General features: G+C 39.3%; 2 long non-coding RNA genes across 2 annotated transcripts in view; both read left to right on the forward strand.

The window, feature by feature from the left end:
* The first annotated feature begins 35 nt into the window (after positions 1–35).
* LOC121113384 lies at positions 36–14,805 on the forward strand. Its single transcript, XR_005861389.2, has 4 exons — positions 36–155; positions 279–372; positions 4,539–4,642; positions 14,586–14,805. It is a non-coding gene; the product is annotated as an uncharacterized LOC121113384 (long non-coding RNA).
* A 2,257-nt stretch (positions 14,806–17,062) lies between these two features.
* LOC107053852 overlaps positions 17,063–19,558 on the forward strand; it is a 195,570-nt gene continuing 193,074 nt past the window's right edge. Inside the window, exon 1 of the long non-coding RNA XR_005861391.2 lies at positions 17,063–17,267. This is a non-coding gene — a long non-coding RNA (uncharacterized LOC107053852). The remainder of the gene's footprint in view (positions 17,268–19,558) is intronic.

Below are 19,558 nucleotides of genomic sequence, written 5' to 3' on the forward strand. Positions count from 1 at the left end.
TCCTTTCTTAAACTGTGTAGTACCAATAGGAATGTGGCACAGCATTAAATCAAGCAGATCTGAAAACCAAAGCTGATGATCCAGCAGTGTTGCGAGGATGGCTTTATGGGCAGCCCAGGGCCTGCAGGGAAATGGCTGCCATGAGGAAGAAATCTGTATATATCACTTTTATTCCCTTATACTTCAAAACATTTATTTATTTCTTAAGCAAAAAGATCTTGAGGAGGGTTTAAATTGGTGTTGAACTTTCCCCTGTTTTCCTCCAATTTTGTCTGCAGAGGGAAGCTGAGTGCTGCTGGAATCTGAGTGGTGACTCTGAACCCCTAAGCTTTATCCAGGGATTTCTCAGCATCGCCTGCCTGGTTTACTAAGGTAAGGACAGATCTCTCAAACTTCAAGCCAGCATAACCAATGAAGGACCCGTTTGATGTGTTGTGCTGGGTAGGTGTGTCATTAGTGGCTTCAGCAGCCTTGTTCTCCCAAGGGCTGACAGCTTGGAGTCCAGCTCCATTGTATTGCTTTCATCCTGCTTGCTTGCATACAAAAGGTGTGCATTTCCCCAGGCTCAGAGCTGCTCCCCTGTTTGATGCTGTCATGTTGTGGTGGAGGGTGGACTCGTAAAGCACACCTTGGGGCTGGGGGAGAAGGAGCACGGGGAGGTGATGCACAGCTGGTTGTAATGGGGGTGGGTGGGAAGGAAGTGTCAAACTGCTCAGAATAGATGTATCCTATAAAGAGGCCTAGGAAGATAAGAAATGAGAGATTCATATCAGTTTCCTTTTCCCCTACCCCCTTTTTTATCTCTCTCTCTGGGAAATTCTTTCCAGTGCTTCTCAGTAGTAGTGGGAATCAAGGGCAAGAAGAGCAAAAGTGATGGGAGAGTTAGCAGTTATAGCGAGCAGAGGTTCAGACACGAGTGTGCAGCGTAATGCAGTCTGCTCTCAGACAAGTGAGGGAGGGAGCTCTGGGCTCTTCCCTTGCAAAGTTTTCTCCTAACAGTCAAAAATAATAGAAAGTAGACATAGAAGAGATCTGTTAATTGATCTTGTCCACTTCTTGCCCAATGCGGGGTTATTCCCTGCAGCATATTTACTAGTGCTGAGTTCAGCTTTGTTTTTAAAACCTCCACAGTGACAATCTCCCGAGGGAAGCGGTGAAAGCCTGACTCCACAGCCTCTCCTTGTCGATCTGCTTTGCAGAGGGAAATGCTCACAACCAGGAAATACTTTCTGACGTTCAGCCTACTTCCCCCCACCATCACTTCTTTTCTTTTTTAAAATTCTGTCTTATTGATTCTATTGCTATTTTATTGTATCATCTGAAATGATGTCCTTCCAGGAGCTCCACAAGTTAGCTTGAAACACAAAAAACTGCATTCTCAGGAATGTAAATGCATAGTTTTATGTACCTGACCCACTGCTGGCACAGGAATGGTTGTTGAATAACCACCTTAACTGCAGGTGGAAGTTAAGAGCTGACCATGCACATTTTTCCCTGCCACTAAAATTGAGACCTACTGCCTGAAACAGATCCAAGAAATCAGTAGCTTGAATCCTTAGCTTGTAAAAGTTATTTTATTTGCATCTTCTTTTTTTTTTTTTTTTGTCTTTCATCAAAGCATCTGTCTGTTCAGTTTGGCCTTTTTTCATTGCCTTTTTCCTCCTCTTAATCTCAGCACTAGAGTGCGAATTTGGTCAGGGTCCTATTTAAACAGTTTTGGGGTTGCCAACATGGTGTGCTCTGATATTCAGATCTCATAATCCAATTTTGAAATTAAAGAGCTTGAGGCAAAAACGCTCTCGCAACTGAATTGCATGTTTTTGAGCACCGAGCCAGTGTTCTCCTAATAAAAATACACCAAATCTCTTCCTTTTCCCAATTAATAACAACAAATGTCACAATAACAAATGCCATGCACAAAATCTTGCTTTCAAACTTATGCCCTGTGTGAGCAAGATGGGCAGTGGGAAATTTAAGCTGGTCAATGATTTCAGGCCAGGTATCTGAATGCAGAAAACATGCAGAATAGCAACTAATGTGCAGTGCCTCGTTTTCTGTCTCGACAGAAGGATGTTCTGCGTATGCCCAACAGTAAAAGTAACAGCAAGGAAAAAATAAGTCCTGTTTATTATTTTTTAGAGTTTTTTTTTTTTTTCCCTCCCCTCTGCCCAAGTCATTATTTTAAGTTTCTCGGTATTAAATCTAAAGGTTCATCAACTCACATCTTTACAGCTCTGTCTTTCTGTATACAGGACCCTGTCTGCCTGTTTCCTCTATTGCACTATTTTGTTTGTACTACTGTAATCATTTTGCTGGCCCAGATCTGTGTGGGTGTGCTGGCAGCTTTACAACAAAGTTACATGGGAACTGAGTTAAGGTTGAATATTTATTAGAAGAAGCCATCTGGCGTCAGGCTGTCTGTACAGGGGGGCTTATTTCTTTAGTAGTCTCTCCTTTTTCTTTCTAGCTCTTCCTCCCTCCCTCTCCGTTTCTCATTTACACGCCGCATACATGCAAAAAGTGGAACACACATCTTGACATATTGATTTGATTCTTGATATTTATAGCAATTAACCCCTCTTGTGTGATTATTCCCTGTCCCGCTGCCCCACAGCAGAGACTGCTCAGGGCCGGTTCCCGGGTGGCAGCGGCTGCCCCACGGATGCTGTGGGCTCCCACAGTGGATCCTTCCCATTGGCTCTGGGAAGCTGTAGCTTTCTGCAGAATCCCTCTCCTTTTCCTTCCACACCTTCCCTCTGCCGGCTCGTGAGCTCATAAAAGAGCGCTACGCTCCCCAAGCTCCCTACTCACCGTATTAAACAAACTAGCCAGCAGAAGGGTGTCCGTGCTATTTCACCATTTGTATGACATAGCCACGCTTCAAAGTGCAGCACTAAATTGCCAAAAGATGTTTACTTTACTTGCTTAAGAGCTCCTCGTAATTCAATTGTTCTCTCTCCCACAGTAGAAACACACATGCATCCTGAGAGCCGTGCTCTTGTGCGCGCTGGATAGTTATTTACCCATGAGGTTTCCTCCATTGGTTTTTGCACAGCGTGCTTGGGATTTTTTTTCAGAGATTTCAGATAACTTTTTTTTCTGAGGTGCTCGACTGCAAGCACCTTGGAAGTCACAGCTGTCTGCTTTCGTTTTCTTTTTTTTCCTTGCAACCAGATAATTGGTGTTTTTTTTTTTTTTTCCCAAACCATCCTTCTAGGTTTTTTGAGCCTGCGTTAATTTGGCCATCGGAAGTTGAGGGTCACCTTGGAAAACCTTGACCTATTTTTCCTAGCAGTCTAGCTATGAATGATGAAGCGTAGCTGGTAGCCTTTCCCACTGTTCCTGACTGCTATAAGCTGTATCCTCACCTCACAGTCTTGTGTAATCTCCCTAATCATTGGAGTGATGGTTTTGGTGACAATGCCAGGTGGGAGAAGGAGAGCACTGAGATTCTTTCTGCTGATAGAAACAGTGCTATCTTGTGATGTTTCCCTGGCCTCTTCACAAAAGACTACCTGCAGGGATGAAAGGAAAGTCCTTTCTCCATGACTGACACAGGAGGTTAGCAGCCTACCATGCTCTAGCAGTGCAGAACACGTGGGATGATTTTGAGAGCGACTTAAAGAAGGGATGGAGGCATGGTTCCTTGAAGGATGCAAGCGGAGGGAGATGATCATTCTCCTCCTCAGCCTTCCCCTTCTTTCCTAGCGACTGATGCCCCAAAATACCACTTGTATGACTGGGAACACATATTGTCCTCAGGTAGCATCTCTATTGGCTTATAGTGAATATTTAAGTTGAGAAAGAAAAATATGGGTTTTTCCATGCACTGCTAGGATAGCTGAGTAACTGTGCAGCTTGTGGTGAAAGAGATGGGGAGTGGACCAAGAAAGTGGACCAACATAGGATCAATGCAAGAATGAGAAAGTTGCTATGTGGAGCTGTATGATAAAGAAGACCTTTCCCTTGAGTTCACTAGCCCTTATTTATTCTTCCATCGCAGTATGGGGAAGGAAAAGACAAGGCTGTCTGGTGAAATGAAAAAGGAAGGATAGTATATCCTATAGATTGTTTCACATGCTTTGTGCCTGTTGAGGTGAGCCCACTCTAGATCTGAAGGCTGTTGATACCTATGTTGCTCGGTGGGCTAGAAGAGTTGTGTTTAAGTTGCTGGGCAAGAGATGTTGACCTTATTACCAACATATTTTCTTTGCCAAACACATAAGTCTGCTTGTCTTGCTTATAAAAACAATAACTGCTTTCTTCTGGATGTATTGCAAGTTAAGTATCATTAATGGTAGTAAAATTTCTCTGAAATACTTGGAAGAAATGTTGTGCAAAGGTGTGTTACTTGGTCTCTTTTGTCACAGCCTGGTGTCCTGCACGTACGCGCTGTCACTGAAACAAAATCTTTTGTGTGTGAAAGAGCAGACTGAGCTGTTGGTTACTGGTTTGGATGAAAGAATAAAAAGTGTTTGGAATTCAGTTTTGCTTTAAAGTTTTTCTCACTTCTCAACTTTTTTCAACTCTCTGCACAGGGAGAGGGTGGTGACGAGGCAGTAGCCGTGAGGCAAGGCAAGCATTGGGGATGTTGTGAGCAGGACATGGGAGAGCAGCGATGCCAGACTGAGCGCGCTAAGCAGTGAGTACTGTCACCAATTAAAACAACCATAAAAAGCCAGACATTCCTCGCTGAAATAACTCGGAACAGATCTGAGTGCTGCGTTACCTTTCAGCAGAGGCAATGTGCAGATGGGATCTGGAAATAGGACAGAGGAAAACTTGTTCCTGTCTCCTGACAGACATCTCCATCTCGTTGCTGTGTGCTTTTCCCACAGTGATGATCGCTGCTCCTTGCAATGGTCCTGAGGCTTTCCCCACCTCCCACTCCAGCAGCCCCTTTTTTGGTGTCTTCTCCTTCTCCATTAGCACAAATAGCCCCAGAGTGTGACCCTTCTGGCTGGTATTGGGTTATTAAGCTGCCTTGCAGCTCCTCTATCCTGTTAAATACCAAACTTTGCCAGCTGTGCTCCAGACATAGGCTGGGAACTCCTCCAGAGGAGAGGTACGGAGAGCTAGAAATAAATTGAGAGAGCTGAGGTCCTCTGCTTGGTTCTTTGAGGAAAGTCCTTCATCTCTTTGCTTTATAAAAAATAGAGTCAGGAAACTCCAAAGCATCTTACCTCATGAGAAAGCACAAGGTGTAAGGGAAGGTATTTTTAATGTTTGCATTCAAGTTTACAAATACCTTGTTTTTCAATACTAGGCCTGTGTAGATACTGAAGACATGTCCACTCCTACCTCTTCAGGTAGTTCTTAAAACAGTTTGCAGTGAACTTTGCTAGTAGCCAAAGTCAATACACTGAGTTTTTAAACATGCATTTGTAAAAATGCTGGTTTGTGTTTGAATGAAAAATGGAAGTTGAGAGTAAGAATAACAAAGTAAAATATATGCTTCAGAATATGAATTCAAGCAACTGTGATTTATCTTGGAAGAGGAGCAGTGTGTGTGAGCTGCAGTGGGAACATGTGAGTGCTGCGGTGGGGAGGGCTCGTCCTCCCTGCAACAAACAGCCAGGCGACACGTTTTAAAAGCCAACTGTGCTAAAATCCTCATTGGTTTGTCATCCTGCAAAAAGAGGAGGAGGAGGGAATGACAAAAACTACACTCAGTCTGCAAGTATGAAATACATTAATAGGAAATCTAATATCTAATACCCATACTGTGTTCCAGTGAATATTTTAGGGAGCAATTAAGCATCCTCCCCAGTTCCAAATTAAAGATTCTGGCAGTCAATGAGGGCATTGCTGCTCACTCAGAGACCTTTCTCCTTGACCACAAAACTTTCTATTGTTAAGTTTTCCAGTTGTCCTATTTTATTTTTTTAGGATTTGTATTATTTCCTTTAAAATTCAATCGCTGACCAATCGCTGCCTCTGGGCCCCATGCCCTACCTCCTGTGAGTCCTCTGCAGCTATGAGCAGGGGATGCTCCCTTTTGGGAGGGAGGGGGTTATTAGACATTGTCCAGTATTGCCAACACAGGCATGCTACAGATAAGATACTTGCATTAGGGGGGATTTATGCTGCTGCTTGGAGAAACCCAGCCTCTTGCAATGGTCTGCATCAGACCCAGAGACTTGTTTATGAAACAGAAAATGGTTTCAACCCAAACTCTTCCCCCTTGTTGTCATTTAGTCCAACAAAATATCGTCTCTTGTTGTTTCTTGACTCTTTCCTTTTACACCCAGCTCCTCCAGGCTACTGTCATTCCAACAAAAGAGGGGAGGATGGGCTCCTCTCATTACTCTGTGGCTTTCTGGGGGGGAATTAAGAAATACTCTAACACTTTAATAATGATAATCTCCAAATAGTTCATAACGGCATTAAGGGTAATTAATGACATTTGAACAGTAAGAGTACTTAATCCCTGGGGAAACATGATAGCCACAATTTTGTTTACATCTGAAGTTGTTTCAAACGTAAAGAGGAGGAAAAAAAAAACAGTTTTTAACATGTTTTCATACTTGTACTGCTTCAGATTTTATCTTAACTTATTAAGAGCAAATAAAAATAATAGAGTTCTTTTTTTGCTAATAATAAAAGCTGCATTCCTTCTTAGATCCAGCGTTAGGTTAAAAATAAAGGGGAACTCTTCTGTATTTCCCAGGGGATGAAGATTTTCTGAAAATTATAAATCACCAGTGATGCTGTGGTTTACAAAGAAGGAGAACTTCTTCAGAAAGACCCACATATTTACATTTTAAAAATATTTTTCATAGCCTTCAGAGCCATTAAAAGAACTTAAATAATTTTGATGATAAATGCTCCTTAGTGGAGCTTTTATGTTTTGGTAGCGCTTTTTATTTTTCCTTCACATAGCTGACCTTGCTAAACCTTTGAAAAATGCTGTTACATCCTTTCACGTTTTAACAATTTTACAATGAGGGGAAAAAGAACTCCTGTGATAGTTTTTGAGATAATACCGAACGGGTCTAATTCAGATGTTTAGGTTTGGAAAAATCAACAGAAGGAAAAGGGTTTTGTTGACCTTGGGTTTTGAGAATAAATAGGATAACACCTGATTCAAGACAGGAAGCTTTCCTTGCTGTAAATACACAGAGCAAAGCAGAGTGTGTCAGTCCCGTTTAGCATTTGAATGCAGCATGTGCTCTTTTGGTTATGCTCTTGAGCCTGTTTCTACTTTTGGCTTTTACATTCCACAGAACTTCTGTAAAATCAGCAGGGACAGTGCTAATAAATTTATAATGTTGTTTTGTATTTCTGAACATAGTACCTCAGTAATTAAGTGAAATATTTATGATGAATATAAAACAATGCAAATTCATTTGTTTGCCTGAAAGCTAGCTTGTTATTTATTTAGATTTATCTTTGAATGATTCTTTAAATTGAATCTCAGTATGAATGGGAGTGATATTTAAAACAGAGAAAATTTGTTATAGTGTATTGATGCATTACACTGTATTATCAAGTGTCAATGCTATACAGAGGACAATTTAAAGAAGTGAGCAAAGAACAAACAGGAAACAAACAAACAAAGACTTTGACCCAAAAGAAAAAAGATTCCTTCATTTTTTTCCCCTCTGTAGAAGTTTGTATATGTGAAATCATTTCCCATTAGCTGAAATATTTAATAAATCTTATGCTACCACTAACTGTATATATACGAACTGGATCTTCAATTATAGGATAGGTAGAAGGAGGCTTAGTAGAACCATGTCTCAATTTTTTCTTCAGCTGGCTGCATTTTTCTTTATAAGCTGTTCCAGTAATTTCTGTCATTTACTATTTTCATTGGGGAAATTCAATCTGAAACTCTCTAACCAATTCAAATCCAACAAATGTAGTGACCTATGAAAGAAAATGTCTATGAAAAGTGTCCCTATGAAAAGCGTTGATGATTTAAACCTAAATTGTTTACTTCAGTTGGACTTCTTTCTTCTCTAAGTAAAAATAATTTTCCAAAAATAACTTCCTTTCCAAATGTATTGCTGGGGATCTCTTCCTCTTTTTTTTTTTTTTTTTTTTTTTGGCAATCATCAAGTTTATGGCAGGAGTATTTATTTATTTTAAAAATTATATTCTATTTTCAAGCTCTTACACAACAGTATTTTACCTCTGGCAGTTTAAGTAGCTATATATAGTATTTTATCTAAATCTAGATGGACTACTAACATGCTGAAAAGCTGTTGAGACTCAGTGATGTGAGGACTCCCCTAAAATCTTGAAAACTATCATAGGATGGTTTGGGTTGGAAGGGACCTTTAAGATATCTAGTTCCAACCCCCTGCTAATAGGCAGGGATAACTCCCTCTAGCCCAGGTTGCTCAAAGCACCATCCAGCCTGGCCTTGAATGCTTCCAGGGAGGGGGCATCCACAACCTCATTGGGCAACCTGTTCCAGTGCTCACGACCCTCACAGTAACAAGTTTCTTCCTAACATCTGGTCTAAATCTTCCCTCTTCCAGTTTAAAGCCATTTCCCCCTATCAAAATAGAGTTTGAAATTTAGCTGTATACATATGCGCAAATCTTCTGTTTCTTGTTAGATCTTGGTTTCCAAAACACAATCCTGAGCAATTAAGCATGATCAATTCTTGCATGAATTTCCAAGGCATGGCTTCCATGAGGTGCAACTTTAGTGCTCAGTCTACAACCAGTTGATGTTTGGTGGAAGGGTGGATGATGGGTGGAAAAGTGGCTTGGAAGCATCCTTCACTGCATCACGTTCTTTCTGAGCCTTGTCACTGTTTATTTATTTAGACAAAAGAGGCAGCTAAGAATTAGCAGGAGGACACCAAATGGCTTGCACATTTCCTTTTGCTTTGTTGGTAAATGTATTTTATTTTTATACCTCCTATTTTATTTATACACCTCGCTAATATTGCTAATTTTCGTGCAGCAATGTGGACCATCAATAACATCAAGTATCTCCATTAACTCTAAGACTAGGAAGAGTAATTTTCCAATAAATAAACCGTACTTGCTGCTTACTTTTCTAAGCTCTTAGAAAACTATTTCAAACATGCAATAAACATAGAGTAGAGTTCAGTAAGTTTAGTTGGCCAGAGATGTGCTACTGTGTGTGACTGTCAGAATGCTGGTTGGGGTCTCTTGCTGCTGCCTAAGGTTTTTTGAAGATATTTCTTTGTGGAGAGGCCAATCGGGCACTAAAGTTTGATGCTATAGTAGCCCTCCAACATTACTGAAACATTTAGTACAGAGAAAAGGAAATGGTTGCTGTGACATTTCTTACTGCAGAAATTTAGCTTGTAAATATGCCTTAGAAAGTTATAAGCCACAGTGGGCAGACTCTGTCCCTTACCCTGTTCCTAGACCAAAAGGTCCTGCTGGACTTCATTTCAGGAATTCCTGGGATGAAGTTATCACCTTAAAGAGCAATGCTTTTCCTCAGACCTCAGTGGGATGAGATTTTCAGCTCCCCTCATTTTTAAAATATAAAAATTTATTTCTTCTCATGGATTCTTTATGTGGAGAAACACGAATAAATATATGGGGCACATTCATGACAGAAAAGAAAACCCCAAATGTTCCCACTCCCTCAAAAATTTTGGTCTGAAATATATATATGTCTATATATCTTTAATGAATCTCATAGTTTGGGGATTGTTCCAAGGCTCCAGAGCCCTGAACTCTTCTGGTGTAAACTATGGCAGGGGTCTCATGAGATCATCTCAGCTCAGATTCAGAAAGGACACTGAAAAACTATTTCTGAAGGGATGTGTTGTTTAATGTCATATCTTCTGATATTCCCGAATTATGCGTAGATCAGAGCAAAAACAGTATTCAGAAACCTCAAAATAGACCTCAAAATACCCAAAATAGATTTCATTGGTAAAAATAGCATTGAGATCAGGGTGCAGAGTGGCCCTTGCTGGTTGCCAGGGCCCTGCTTCTTCTTGGACTCCCTGGTCCCAGGGTGACCCTTCCTAGCTGTCTTGTCAATGGAAATAGTAAGGTTTTTATTGTTGCTTGATGTAGGTATATTAAGGTTTTGGCCTTGGCTTGCTGTCATCATTCTAGAAAAGTCCTTGGAATGGGCCCACCAGAAGTTTGAAGTGCATGTATTTTGAGATTAAAAAAACCATAAAGTTATTTCCGCTCATAATCTGAAACTTTATAATCACATAAGTGCTTTATTTACTCCTGTTGAGCCATGCAGTATGCTTTCAGTGTGGGGGTCAATAGTCCCCCCCCCCGATTCACCACCATTCTCGCTTCTCAAAAAAAATATATAAATATCAGACCACATTAGCGCTGTTAGTAGTACAATTGTCTCAGTCCTAAGCTGTGTTTCTCTGCTGTGGTTAACAGTGCTGGGGAAATAGCTGGCTAAGTGATTCTTGGATTTTAAACCACAAGAGACTGATCATGAGTCCAATACTCACTTTTCAAACTTGGGAGGAACAAGATTTTGACCTCAAAAAATGCACACTGCCTGTGCTCAGTAACATCCTTGTACAGAATTCTTTTCTTTAAGGGAGGCTCCATGGGAATACCATGATGTGACAATAATACTGACTCCTTTTATCTCTGTTTTTTCCTTCTTTTTTTAATTGTCCCCTTGACTCTTCAACATGTATAGGTCATGGCCTAAGAGTGGTAACCTTCCAGAAGAGACTCTGGGCTTGCCTGTGGTAAAATGTAATGCACGTGATGGAAAGCAAACCACAACATTGCTCACCTAAATAATAGTGTTGTCTGAGTTGATCAAACTACTCATTATTAGGAGCTTGTATCATGCAAGGTAACTTCGGGTTAGGAAAAGACCACTCACACTGTAAAGCTTCAGTTTTTATATGGTCGGTGGGTTCTGATATATGGGTTGCTGTAAAGTTTGGGGCAATAGTGCTGAGATGTTTGCATGAGTTACAAAATGCAGAGCATTTTGTAGCATTTTTGAAGGGTTACTAGAATGTGAGACCCAAAACTGAGACAAATGGTAATCAAACTGCAGATAGGGCTAGTAGTGGGGTCCTGGTAATAATGAGGGGTGGTGTAGAACTTGAGTAATATGAGATTAACTCAGAAACCAAATCTTGTCTAGAAATACAAGTTTAGATATGTTCATTTTATTGGCTTTTTGAAAGTGTTTCCACTAACAGTCTTATCTCTGTACATTTAAGTGGAGATCAGATACCATGCCAGTAGCAAAAATTTGTCTTAATTATGAGATGGAAATGTTTTTTAGTGGAAATTGAAGTCGTTTAGGTCTCAATCCTGGTAAGAGTTTTGTACTTGTGTTTAATTGCTGTTAATGTCTCTAAGTAGCCCAATGATGAATCCTATTGATGAAAATGTTGCTATTCAACTAGGATAAAGCTAACAATGTGAGTATGTCCTTATACAATTAAGGCTTGGTTTATAGGTGCACAGATTTATTTTCAATAGAGATCTCAAAAAAGAGAAGCTTGAAATCGAAGCTAAAAATGTATTTTATTTTCACTGCTCTATTGCCCTATTTATTAAGAAAAAGGCTAAACTTGTCAACCTGTTGCTCTGTATGCTAAGGCATATACACTGATTGCTTCTAAGCATAAGAAAGATTTAAATTCTTTATAATTTTGTGGCATTGACTTCCATCCTCTCTCAGCCTGTCATTTGCACCAGCAAGTGTATTTCCACTATCTCTTAGAGAAAAGCAAAGCCAAAGCAAATTTAAGAGTAGCCACCTGTTTTTATGACTTAGATCATCTAATCAAAGAACGAGTGCTACAGTGATGGGACACTCAGTTCAAATAGCAAATAATACATATCAAACACAGAGAGGAACAGTCTCAGTGTTTTGAGAGAGAATAATCCATGCTTATCAGCTGGCTACCATGAAGCAGTCAAATATTCTGAATTTTAGGTCATGCTGCATTTTTTTGTAACTGAATACTTTCTCAAATAAAAATGAATGAGGCAATAAGCTGTTTGTCCCATTAGCAATGTGTAAGTGAAGGTCTGCAAATAATTAGATATCTAAGATGCATTAAACCGATAAACATTTTTAATTATTAAAAATATTAATAAGCAGCACTAAAGAGGTTTTTTCAACTAAGGAATGGTGCTTTTCCGATGAAAGTAAGAAATTATTCTGCATCAGTGAAAACTGTGTATCAGTGTTGATGCTGAAAAGTGCATGAAGGTAAGTTAATTTCCAGTTTATAAAGATAAGGTTGATTTTCCTCGAAGAATATCTGTACTTGATGGACACAAACACATACCAGTTCTTATTGTCACTCTTCCAAATTCTGAATTTGTGTTATAAATATTCTTAAAATTAACACCAAGAAAGAATTACTTCCACTAGCAGAAGGTAGGAGCACTGGGATCATAAACACAGGGCTGAGCAGCGCTGAGGGGTGTGTGCGTATGTGTGCAATATGCCAGGTTCCCTGTCTGTCTTTGCTCAGTTTTGAACCAGAAGGAGCAATACTAACTAGCTCGCAATGTAAAAACATATTTCATTACTGTTTTCATACACAATGAAGAGAAAGTGAGAAATCATCCTTGCCTTCCTTTCTTATCAGCATCTTCCAGTAGCATCATACTAACCACCAGTGTTGACTATTTTTAACCACTTTCTTCTCTCTCCTTTCCTCCCCCCAGCAGTATGTCACCCAAATCCACTGGAGTTTATTCAAAACGCATGTTTTCAAATATTAACATATATTCAAAATGAAAGAAAAATCTTCCTTAGAGTCTGGCCTACTTTTACATGACTGATGAAAGCTTGTGCCACCAAAGGTCAACATCTTCTAGCAATCTTCCTGTGCAGAGTACTTTGCTGTGACTCTCCCAGTGGACAGAGAAGTATCTTAGTACTCTGTGGTCAAGAAAACTGTCGTCTTTGCAAACCTTTAGCTGTGCCAGTGGGCTTGCTGCCAAAATCTGAAGGCTTTTCTCAGCTTCCATGGGATGCTACTGCTATGATACAGTGCTGGATGGCATGGAAGATGCGTGTATCTTTGTGTGCTGCAGCAAAAGGAGCAGAAAAGAGGAGTGATTTCATCCTCTTCCTCCAATGTTTGGCTTTTTGTTTTTTATTCTTTATTATTATTATTATGCAGGAACTTCCCTATCTGGATCGAGACCTGACTGGCAGCTTCCGTAGTTGAAAGCAAGATGTTAGTGGAATGAAATGTTCTTGAGCCAACAATGCTTAAAGCAAGAGAAAATTACAGATGTTGGAGACAGCTGTGTCCTGTACTGATGGTCAGGGGAAGTCATGGGGACAAAAGTTATAACCTCATTTTGGGCTCGGGTATTTGGATGAACCTGATTGAACAGAAGAGATTATACTACAGTGAAGAATAACAATTTCTCCTGCCATCTCTAGTTGATCACAAGTTTTCTTATGTAGAGAGATGACTTCATTTGAAGCGTGACTTCATCTGTTATGCTTGCTTTCTTTTTTTCTGTGTAGTTGTTGCAATGAGAGGGATGTGATACGCTGAAGGCATATTTGATTTGACTTTGCTCTTTCTCAACTTACCTTTAAATATTCAATCTCGTTTAGGAGCTCTGTGGTTTTCTTTCAAACCCCAAATTCAGGGTGAATGTCTCAGTTCTTGTATTGTGGGTACTGTAAGATATTTTGCACTCAAGAACAAAATTTCCATGTAGCTTTAAAAGATGAAGGGAGATGAGACAAAACAGTCCAAAAGTACATCTTGCTCTTAGAGGGCTACCTTAAGGTATAAGAAGAGATGGTACCCATGCTGTCCTGCCTTTGTTGACTCCAAGATATCTTAGTATTTTATTTTATATTGTTTTTAAGTGTGCTTGCTTCTACTTCTGTGCTAGAAGTTTCCACTGAGGGTTGAGAGTGATGCCTCCAGGGGAAGGTGAGGGAATTGAAGACCAGTTCACAGTGAGATGATGTCCTGAGCAGAGTGCTAACCAGGAATACCCTCTGCAGGAATGCTGGGCTGATTTAAGGGTCAATGTGGGGAGATGAAGAGCAATTACTACTGGGCTACGAAGAAGGAATGTACAGCGTACAAGTACTGAGTGGGATGAACCGTTGCTGATTCAGGCCCATGGCTGCTGTGCATGTGACAAATGAACAGCAGCTGGAAGGCAGAGGGTTTTATCTGGAAAAGGCTGAGCATTATGGAAGAGAAATGCTCGCTGGTGGTTATGAGAGAAAAACACTCCAAAAAAAAAAAAAAATTCTGCAGTTGATTTATATTTCTATTATGGGCTTATCCTGTTAGCTTGTTCTTAGAGAAGAGCTGTTCCCTGAGGTACCATTTATCCATTTTAGAAACTCTCCTCCCCCGAGAAGTTTGCAACAGTGGAAAGAACAAAAGTTGGGGATGTTTGAAGAAGAAATTTGGCAAAAGCAACCGAATGGCTGGATCCAAAGGGGAATGAAAAGGCTGACTCTTCTGGGGTGCTACCACTTAGCATGAATACAGACAGAGAGACTTTGCGATGATCTCAAATGGCCATTTTAGAGTATTTTTTCTCTAACTTGTGTTAAGGTGATGTTATGAGGAAAAAAAAAAAAAAAGGCCCAGTTCTCTAAAGATGAAATTTTTTATTTTATTTTAGGATGAGTGTCGTGGGGAAAGGTATGTGATGGTGTAATAGCTGTCCATGTCATGGAAGGCTGGATGGCTACAAGCAATGAAATTTGAAATCAATCCCAAATCCTGCCGAGTCCAGGAGACCTTCACACCCATGAAGGCACCACTGCTGAGTCAGGCCAATGGCTGCGTGCACACCCAAGAAATACACACGTGCTGATAGAAAACAGATTTAAAAGGTAACTGTGAAATTGCTTTAGAGCTCTGGATGTGTTTAGAAGTTTGTGACTGGTTGTCAGTGATGTCATAACTATATTTATTATACCTCATAAATGGATGGGTCTGACTGTTTTCCTTATTTTAATGTATAAATTGCAGTTTATAATGGCAATAAAACACTCCAGGCTGTGCATTTCAGGGTGATTATTGCATTTCTCAGGTGGTTAAAGTTACTCTAACTGCCTTTCAGCTCAGATTTCAATAGTATTTGCCCAGTGTTCGGACAATTTTACTTGTATTTTTATGTACAAACCTCAAATTAAAGTGTTTTATTGCTTTTTAATTAAAATGTTGAAGTGTAAAGAAGGAATGGTCACAGGCAGTATCGAAAGACATGGTAGTAGGTGTTTTGATATATGAGGGAATGTATGAGAAGGTGGATAGAGAGAGGAGGGGTTGCAGGGTTTGTCACAGTATTGGGGTGTTGGTGGGTTCCAATCAACACATGGCTGGGTAGATATGTTTGTTGGTGTCTACCTCATAAAATCTAGCACAGAAGAATTATGGACTAAATGGCTACGAACCTGTAATTAACTGCTCAGCATGGATGGGCCCTCCTGGTTGAGCCTGAGACTTGCCGATGTTCCCAGCGTAGTAACTTGTGCTGCCGCAGCTCACAGTGTTCTAGATTCCTCTTAAAAGTATATATATATATAAACAAATAGAGCAGTTCAACCCGTTTTCACAATGCAATCCTGAAATCCTTTTGGATGATATCGTGTCTAAGTATCATCTTGCTAAAGCAAAGCACCAAAATCCTTTTGCTTGCAGGGATTTGCTCCTACAACACAAATTCCTGCTGCGGCTTCCCCCAAGACCACCAGTCCTCCAAAATGCTGACAAAAAAGACAGAGTTAATGCGGTTCCCTCTTCTAAAAAAGGCCACGATATCATCAAAAGTTTTGTCTCCAGTTTGTGGCCATATCTCAATCTGTACAAACTCTCTTGTGTCTAGAGGTTGCTGCAAGGTGTTGATGGCTGTCTCATTATTCGTGGCCATACACCCCTTGCCATGGCTGGCATAGGGATGGATAGCTGCACAACAGGTCAGGCTTTGTATCTGGAGTTATCTTCTGCAGTACATCTTTACAGGAACTAGTGTCATAGGCCTCTAGTGCACACCTTTGGGGTACCATTTTAAATAATGAAAAATACACCTATGTTTCCCTGTCAATTAAGGGTATGACTATTGCATACTTCATGGAGGAAATTTAAAGTATGGATTGAGCCCTTTCAAGTAAGGAAAGAAAGAAAAGCCCACTGGTTTGGGTGTCTGATTTTTATACAGGAGTCATACATAAAATAATTGATTTCAAAACAATTTTTTCTGTTGTTTCCCCCATCTTTATTTCTATTTCTCCTGTGCAAAATATCCCTCTTGCCTACCTCCCCCTTCTTCCCATAGAAGAATGGAAGAAATTCTTAATGGGAAGCAAAGCACATTAGGAATATTAAGGAAAAATTACAGTATATACGCTATGAAATGAAATGCATCTTTTGTGAATAAATCCCCTCAGAAATCTTATATTTCCAGGCATCCACTCACGTACCTTCATGTAGCAACTTATACATTCGTAAAACATTCATTGAAAGCAGCTCTGCAGTTTTATAGAAAACAACATGCCAGGGATGCAAGAATCTTGCCAGTTCTGTGAAAAATGACACCAATTAAAGCTTAAATTGCTTGTTTTCTCATAAGGTACATATTTTCATAACTTTGAAATCAAATAATTGCTGCTTTTATATTAAATACAATAAAACAAAAAGGATGCTAGTTTAGAGGAACTGCTACAAGCATTTTAATATAATTTTCCCACCATTTAAAGTCACAAAATATGGAAAACAAGTCAAGTATGCAAAGTTCCAAGGAGATAGAGAAACTCCTTCAGATTATTACATCATTTGTCTTTTGTGTCAGGAAATGTGTATGTGATTTCATTGTTTGATTAAATGCCAAAAAAAAAAAAAAAGCATATTGCTCTTATCTAACTGATTACAGATTTTATTCATCTGAAAAAAAGTATTTGTTCATACTTTGACATTAGGAGGCAATATTTTTTTTAATGGTCCAAACAAGTATTTTCAAAAAAAAATATAATCCTAACTTCCCAGGCTTGCTTTTTATTTTGTATTAACAATGCTCTGTACTAAAATTTCCCATACTGGAACACAGTCCCTAGTGGTTTTCAAGCTATAAACTGAGTAAACAGTCCTTTTCTTATTGAGTGTCTGTGTGAATGCATGTTGTTTCTGGAATACATCATATTCATTTGCAGAAACCCTGTGTATGGATCTTCAACACTTCTTTTTTTGTCTTCTTTTCCGAAGTACCTAAAATAATAGCTTTTTAAGACAGTCTTACGATCACATAACTTGTTGGAAAAAGCATACCATGGCTCACAATCTGAATTAAACATTGTCATTGTGGGTAAGTGTCATTTAAAATACCTATATCTGCTAATTATTTAATATGCTAATACTGTGCTGCTGTACTATCTCTGAATTATTTTAGCATGTTTTTGGCAACATTGCAGTAAGTAGATTATAAGTAAATCAACTAAAAATATTTCCATATTTAGTTCCCTACTTTTTTTTTTTCTTAAGTGCATATAAAGGTGGCACTTATCAGCAATATTTTTGGACTCTCACCATATCAGGGTTGACAAACTTAGCTTTGCATACTAAAGAATCCTTAAAAAAAAGAAAACATAAATAATCTGAGGACAAACACGAAGCTTCATGTGTGGACTTCAAGGTCAGTTACCATTGGCCTGGCCTCCATTAACCCCCACAGGAAATCTTCAGGATCCTTATTTTATCTTGAGTGGGTGTTCCCAAACTATCAGTCTTTTTTCTTTTTTTTTTTTCCACCAAAATAGAGAGACAGTTTCCTTTAAAAGACATGAATTTCATCTGGTAGAACATTCCAAAACAGCTTACAGGTCACGGAGAAATTTGCAAAGAGAATGGTGGTATTTTAAATTGCTCTATTAACAAAACTGTGCTCTGCCTAAATTTGGGAGAAGGAAAAAAAAAGAAGATATGAAAACTTAGTAAGCATTTAATAGTAAGACATTAAAATACAGCTAAGCGTTCTCGGTCACAGGGGAAAATAAGCTAGTATGGTATAATGAGATCCCTGAAGTCTTGTGATCCATCCAAAGTAACAAGAATGTAATACCAATGGGTTAACTAATTATACGTATGTATTTAAAAAGTCTCTCAGTAGTCTGAATCATGTCCATTGTGAATCCTGAAGAGTACACGATCCATTATTAACCCATTAGTGTTGCACTTTTGGTGTGCTTCGACACTGAAGAACGCTAACTGCAGTAATCTGAAATGTGTGTCTTTTTAATAAAGTGGGTAATCTTTTTTTGCCAGGGGAGGGAGAGAGTATATCTTATTTATGGTGTCATTTTAAACTCAAGTTACAATGCCTTAGATTTAAGAGAGAGGCCAGTAATGCAGGCAGGGGTGTCTCCTGCAAGGAGACAGAGATTAATGCCATGTGTACTGATGATTCTCCACCACAATTTAGGATTCTGGTGGCGCCATGACGCTCCTGTTTTTTATGGTGGTTTGCCAAGAGAAAATTACTTAAACCAATTGTGAATGCATTCCTGTTATACTTTTACACAACCACATTTATATACAGGAATAGCATAATGAGTATTTTTTAAATGATCTCTTATTCCAGATTCACCTACTTTGCATAAAATGTCAAACACAGGAAGGAGGGGAGTTGGGGTTTTGTTTGTGCTTTTTTCTTCTTTTTCTCTTTCTTCCCCCCCCTTTCCCCCGTTTTTTTTTTATGAGAGATGTTTTCACATGGGAATACACTTTTTCCCCCCCCTTCTTTCTCCATGACAACTGACCACAATTGGAGTAGGTTCTTCTTAACATACTGTAATGTGAGAATTTTCTTCAGCTGGAGGGTGTTTTATTCCCTAAATTGAAAGCTGTTCTACTTTACCATATAAAATGTGAGCTGGAAGATTAGGACGCTGGGTACCTTTGCCAGGTAAAACTGACACGGGGAGATTGAAACCCCTCAAAACTGTAATAAGCTTTAAAAACTTCAGAGGTTAAGAATAGTATGTAGGCTTCAGTGCTCTAAGCTGAACAAATAACGTCCTTGTATTGAGGGGAGTTTGCACCAGGCAAGCAGAGTATTTGATCATGTTCTATCTCAGCTAACAACACCTTTTTTGTGTGTATTTTTGTATGAGCAGGTATTTGGGCAACAATTTCTGTATTTTGTCTCAAAATTTTCCGGAAGAGACATCTATTCTTTTGACCACTATAGCTCCCTATACATGAAGAGAAGTTTGTGGATTTGTCTGATAATTTATTTTTAGGAATGATTTTCTTTTTGTTACCTGATATTCTTTATCCATCTTCACGAGTGTTTCTTGCTGAAGTTCTCAAGTGGTAATGCATTCATGTTGGTGATGGAGCCCACCGAGTTGGTCTGTCCTTCAGAGACTTTCCAAAATGACACAAAGCGACTTGCTTTATGTTTAAAGGGAGAAGGGCTGTCTCGAAGGGTGGTGGGCGTAGAGGTCTCATCTGCTTTTTGTTTGCTGTACTCCAAGAGATCTGTAATTACTTTATAGTTAGGGGTTTCCTACTGTGACTGTGAGAGGTGAGGTAATCAAGCCTGAAGTTTTTGACTGACAATGCCATTGTGTTTAAATATGAATCTGGCTGAAGTAG

Source organism: Gallus gallus, chromosome 7, assembly GCF_016699485.2.
Source record: "Gallus gallus isolate bGalGal1 chromosome 7, bGalGal1.mat.broiler.GRCg7b, whole genome shotgun sequence".
NCBI lineage: Eukaryota > Metazoa > Chordata > Aves > Galliformes > Phasianidae > Gallus > Gallus gallus.